We start from the raw sequence: 6,321 nt of genomic DNA on the forward strand, positions 1-6,321 counted from the left end.
GCCCCGGACACAGGAGCTGCATGCACCGGTGCATGGGGGAGCCCCGGACACAGGAGCTGCATGCACCGGTGCACGGGGTGCAAACAGGGCGATGACTGGGGCCCGCAGCGCCTCGGCCCGTGCTGCCCGGGGCTGCAGCTGCACGGGCCCGGCGGGGGTGCACGGCGCTGCACGGGCCCGGCGGGGGTGCACGGCGCTGCACGGGCCCGGCGGGGGGGGCCCTGCTCACCTCTCTCCAGCGCGGCCAGCACGGCGCCCAGCAGGCCGGGCCGGTGGCAGCCGCCGCCCACGATCACCAGCAGCGAGTAGCGGCGGGGCCCGGCGGGCTCGCGGGGCGGCGCCTCCCCCCGGCTCGCGCGCTCGGCGGCTCCCGCCGCCGCCATCTTCCGGCTCGGGCTCCAGCACGACGTGCGGTGGCTGGCCCCGCCCCTCCCCGCTTTTACGTCACCGCGGCGAAAACCCCGCCCCGCTGATGTCATCGCCGGCCAATCAGGGGACACGAAGGGGAGCCCGGCTAGGCGGGGCTCTTAAAGGGGCCGGCCACTAGGAGGGGACAATGGGGGTGGGGGTGTCAGAGGGGAAAGCCCAGGGACCAGAGGGGATGGGGATGGGGGCAGCATAGATTGGGGGCTGGGGGGCTTCAGGGCGGGGGGCATCAGGGCTTGGGGGACCTGGGGGGCATTGGGATGGGGGATGGGGGGCATCAGGACATATGGAGTCTGGGGGGCATTGGGGCTGGGAGATCAGGGGGCATTGGGGCTAGGGGGCATCAGGGTTTGGGGGACCTGGGGGGGCATTGGGATGGGGTATGGGGGGGCATCAGGACATATGGAGACTGGGGGGCATTGGGGACTGGGGGGCATCAGGGCTGGAGTTTGGGGACTATCAGGGCTGGGAACTGGGGAGGAAGCGGGGCTGCTCCTGCAGTGTTGCCATAAAAAGCACTTAAGTCTAGGTGCCAAGTACACCGTTATAGAAGTACATCGGAGTACAAGTATGTTGTGGAGATAATACTTATGTATTTAAAAGTACACGTGCAAGTGTTTTCAACTCCCGTATTCCCTGCGATTGTCTGGTCAATATATGGACAATTACGTAAATAATAAAAGCACATAGTGGAAGAGAAAGAAAAAGAGCAACAATGACTTTTTATTCATCTACACAAGGCAGCATGGAATAACAATGAACAAATCTCTTAGCAATGTAAATAAATGTATACCTTTCCTTTCCATTGTATATAGCTGTATACCTTTGAATACTGCAGCTTGAGGTTGTCACAACAATCCAGATCTTATAAAAAAAAAAAACCCAGTTCCTTTGCATTTTTTCTCTAATCCTGATTCTGCAGCCAACGCAACTTAAAAAAAATGACTGGGATACAGAAGCAGCAGCAAATGACTTTGTACATCTGTTACTTGCAGCTGTATCACAGATCAAAATATTCCGAAACCGTTTTCTAAGTCCCGCCTTCACATTTTCTACCAAGCAAGAAAAAGCCCTGGCAGCCAGAACTCAGGGCCTGAAGCTCCCAAGCCAGGTTCTAGGGACCAAACAGAATATGGGATAGTGGAGAGGCAGGTGATTGTCTCAAAAAACTATTTTGAAAAGGTACTCCTAGATCAAAGAAAATGATCCTTTAAGTACTTTTAGAATGTATTGAAATACAAGCACGAAGTACAGAATATGTCAAGTACTTAAGTACAAGCATGCGGAGTACTTTAAATATTAAGTATGTACTTAATACAAGTGTACTTACATACAGGTGAACACAGGGTAGGGAGCAGTGAGGGCATCAGAGCAGGACGCTGGGGGGAGGGGGCATCATGGCAGGGACATTTGCAAAGAGCAGTACTCCCCACTGTGTCTATCCCCAATGACCTCTGACCCTCCCATAGCATCTTTCATTCCCATACATCCTGACTGTCTAATCACAGCCCCACCAAAGTGCAGCCACCTCTGGGGAAGGAGCAGGACATGCTGCACAAGGCCGGCCCCATAGTCAAGTGAAGCTAGGAAACATACAGGCGGAGTGATTTCTCTACCATCGCTTCAGAGCCTTGCATTGAGTAGTCCACCAGGGTCTTGAATACAGAGCCATATTTACAGATTCCAAATCTAAAAGTTTTGGCTTGACATTCTCCCAACCAAACCTTTGTTTAAAGGGGGCATTTCAACACCTTCTGTTTAACAGGATATACAACTCCCACCAAGCGAAACTACCCCCTTTATTAATCACATGTCATTCATAATAATACATTACAGCCTCAGTTTACAGCCGCACTCGGCCGAGGGGTGCACGGCGCTGCACGGGCCCGGCGGGGGGCGGGGGTGCACGGCGCTGCACGGGCCCGGCGGGGGGGGCCCTGCTCACCTCTCTCCAGCGCGGCCAGCACGGCGCCCAGCAGGCAGGGCCGGTGGCAGCCGCCGCCCACGATCACCAGCAGCGAGTAGCGGCGGGGCCCGGCGGTAGCCTGGAAGCCGCAACTCTCCTTTTATTAAAAAAAAAAAAGAACTAGAGAAGGGGCTTAAAGTAAAAAGCCGCAGGACAGCTGTATCTTAAAATGTCTTGCAGGGTTAAGCACAGGTTTGTAGGACAAACGCTTTGCTCTATGTTTTAATGCTGGTCTTTTGCTGATCTTCCCCTTTCAGGAACCAGAGGAATTTAGCTGGGGTCATTTTTGCCAGTGTTCATATTTAAGAGGACAAATGACAGGGCCTGTAGTAACATGGCTGGGATCCTGCTCTCCACGTGTCTTGATGTGCTTGCAGTTTGCCTGGTTGTAGCTGCTTGTATCTGTGTGGTGACTATCTATGTGGCATGGGATATTTGGTGTATGGCTCAATGCTGGTTGAATACTTTCAATATTGGAGCGAGCTGGATCTGCCAGGGCTTCATCCATGAGGGTGACTATTTCTCCTCCGCTGCTGGGGGTTGCAGCCTGGCCGAGGGAGGGCCATCTGAGTGGGAGTCTGCTATGTTGGGGATGGATTCCCCTACCGGCCTCTTTTCTGGGCCCATTTGCAAGGGAAGGAAGCAAGTTGGAGCATCCGACTTGCCACGACTCTGCTCGAAGAGCTACAGCAAAGGCCATCCGCCAAGAGCATCCCCCCACCCTGTTATCACATTGCCTGGCGAGGACGCCCCAGCACTGGGAACTGCACGCTCCCCCGCCTGGCTCTGTGCATTTCCCCCGGAGGGGGGTGCAGCCCGGGTGAGCACCCACCCCCCCACACCCCCTAATTCCCCGTTGCCTCACTCAGAGCACTAGACAGCAGCATCAGGACAGGCAGACAGCTGCGGCGGCCACTTCCCCCGTGTTCTGCTCGTTAGCCTTTTGCAATCAGGACAGTTGAACTGCCACTCCCTCCAGGCTGGCACGGCTTCCCATGCCCAGGCCGGTTTGCATCTGCATCCTCACCCTGCACAGGCTGGCCAAGGACAGGAGACAGCTTACCCGGCTGGCAGCCAGCCCCACGCTCTGCTGGGTGTGAAAGGTGCAGAAAAGCCAGTCTGAAAACAAACCACCAGAGTGTGTGTGTGTGTGTGTGTGTGTGTGTGCGTGTGCGTGCTAGGGGTGCAAGACAGTCTGCTGTCAAAGGTCACCTGCTCCTTGGCCACTTCTGCATTTCCAGGGGCACCCAAACCACAACATGTTTGCAGAAGCGGGGCTGAAAGCAGGTTATCAAACCTTACCCCACACCTGCTGCTGCTCTGGTGCATTCTCCAGCATGCACCGCCAGGAGCCTGTGTGGGTTTCTGCCCTGTGGCAATTAGGTTAGATGCTCCCAATATGCATTTGGTTATCCTACAGCCCCAACCCTAATCACGGGAGCCATTAAACACTGCATGGAAACACACCCACAGAACTGATATACCTTTGGGGCTAATGCAGCCCTCTCTGGTTTTGAGAGGGTGGCCTTCTGGTTTGGGAGCCTGGAGACCTGGGGTCAACTCCTGCTTCTGCCGTCTCCCCGACTGTGCGTCCTCAGGCCACTCACCGAACCGCTGTGTGTTTCAGTTCCCCACCCGCCCAATGGGGATTTGTCTCTTGCGCTGGCAGGAGCGTCTCTCACTGTGTGAATATCCAGCACCTAGCACAACTGCTCCTTGAGTTCAGAAGGGGCCTGGAGGTGCTGCTGGAATATAAACCACAGCCGTGGCCTTGGGAGGGGCCAATGTGACGTCGTGATGCAGGTGTTGTCACGACGTGACATCCTTGTCCCAGGGGATGACGTTTGAAAAGTTGCAACCCGCAAGGTCAGGCTGGCAGTGGCCAAAACTTGTGACCGTCCAGTGGCTCTTTGGTGGGTTAGGTGGGCCTTGGTCCAGGTGAGCACCCATGACACATGGCCCTTTGATGGCAGGCTCAGCAGAGAGGTGAGGATGAAATGGGCCATGGAGTTAAACTCTTGCATCTGATTCTGGGGAGGAGCCATGGCACAGGGAAGGTGCTGGGGGAAATGAACGGAGCATTCCTTGGGAAAGTCAGCTCCACGTGAGTCCCCTCTGCGAGAGACCTTGGCCACATTCTGCACAATTCTATTTTAAAATCTAGCAACTGGGAGAAGAGACTTGTAGCCATTATCCCCGGGAAGGCGACTTGCCCCTGGGCAGTGAAACTGGGGACTGGGGTGACGAGAGCTATAGGTAGTTACACTCCACAACTAACATCTAAAGGTCTGTGCTGAAGTGAAACTGATTTCACCACTGCATGCTAGAGCCCTTCAGTGGGAAAATACAATTGACAGCTGCCACCTGCTGATCTAACTGAGAAATGAAGTGCAAGACTGGATCTCTAGTACACACATGCCCTCGTGTGTGTACGTGTGTGTGCATGTGTGCGCGCACACACACACACACACACTCTCACTCAGCTGCCCAACTGCAGAGGGAGTTTGGTGTGTGCTATCCCAGTATGATCCTTCCCATTTTACAGATGGCAAAACTGAGTCACAGAGTGGGGATGTGATTTGCCTAAGTTCACCCAGAATGGGATAGACCCCCAGGCTTCCTGGCGGCCGACCATCTGCTTTCACCCATAGGCCCCACTGCTTCCTTTCAGAAGTGAATGAAAATGTTTCCTGATGTGGATTTTAGGCATTTCACCACACTTGTATAACCCACAGCACGAGTCAAACACCGGCTAACCCTAGGATGTAGCTCAACATCATTAGCCTCCTTTTCAGAGACAGAACCATACCAGCAAGGCAAAACCCAGTGTATTTTTACTGGCATTAAATGTATGCAACTTTGCATAAAATGCATAATCCGCGTGGATTTACATAGCTGAATACTGAGGTGCCGAGATGGGGGCTTATAGCACTGGAAGACTCACGCTGGGAGCTCCTGCTGGAGAATTGGGACTCCACCCGCTGGGAGCACAGGCGGGCTACAGCTAAGGTGGAGGTTACGGCTGGTTGAACATTTTCCATCAAAACTTTGAAAAATTGGGTTTTCCACCAAACACTTTTTCTGAACAAGTGCCTGTTTTCTACAGACAATTTCGATTTTTCATTAAAAAAAAAACCCTCCAAACACCTGACAACCGAAATATTTCAGTTTGGCGCTGCTGCTGCAATGCCTCATGGGAACTGTAGTTCGCTTACCCCAAATCCCCATTCTCCTCTATGGGCCAGGCTCCCTGGCTGCACTGCATCTCCCACAATGCACCATGGCTATGGAGTCCCATGCTGCCTCTCCTTTCCAAGATTTTGAGTTTTGGCCGAAATTTTCAGTATTTGACTTTTCACCAAAACATTGAAATTTTTACAGGGGGGGAAAAAAACATTTTTGAGCAGCTCTGGCAGGTCCAGCCCAGCCTACAGGAAACATGCCTGTTTTCCAGGCAAGTCAAGGCCCTGATGCTCATGAAAAGTTGGCGTGAGAACCTTCCATAGTTGCCATGGTGGCTGGTGGTGACCCATGGGTGAAGAAGGGATATAAAGGACTCCCCAGCAAGAGCTGCCTTTTTCACTTCGTACGTTGGCGCCGCTCCTTTTTCTGATTTGCTGCTCTGCACTGTGGGTCTAGAGACGCAGGGGCACGTGCAGGGAGGGGCAAAGCGCGGGGCCCACGGAGGGCATGTCTCCACATACCAGAGCTAGCTTTGATCTAGCTAACGTGGGTACCAACAGCAGCGAAGCTGCAGCAGCACGGGTCTCAGCGCAGGCTAACCCCTGAGTAAGAACCCAGGGGCCCAGGCAGGCTTGGACAGCCCATGCCATGTGGCTTCGCTGTTCCCATCCCCGAGCGAGCTGGAGTACACCTACGTGTGCTGCAGTCACCTCCCTGAGGTAACCTGAGGGGGGACGGGATGAGAT

General features: G+C 54.2%; 1 protein-coding gene across 2 annotated transcripts in view; it reads right to left on the reverse strand.

Moving 5' to 3' along the window:
* The window catches only part of MAP1S (microtubule associated protein 1S), a 23,480-nt gene extending 21,099 nt beyond the window's left edge, over positions 1 to 2,381 (reverse strand). The window contains exon 1 of one of the 2 annotated variants that reach the window (XM_029912267.1): positions 2,372 to 2,381. The gene's annotated coding sequence lies outside the window, so the exon portion shown is untranslated. Of the gene's footprint in view, positions 1 to 229; positions 374 to 2,371 lie in introns of those variants that run through there. The other variant, XM_029912265.1, reaches the window with a different exon arrangement.
* Between the last annotated feature and the right edge of the window lie 3,940 nt (positions 2,382 to 6,321).

The sequence above is a fragment of the Terrapene carolina genome, unplaced genomic scaffold (genome assembly GCF_002925995.2).
Source record: "Terrapene carolina triunguis isolate 2854851 unplaced genomic scaffold, T_m_triunguis-2.0 Scaffold194, whole genome shotgun sequence".
In the NCBI taxonomy this organism is placed as follows: domain Eukaryota; kingdom Metazoa; phylum Chordata; order Testudines; family Emydidae; genus Terrapene; species Terrapene triunguis.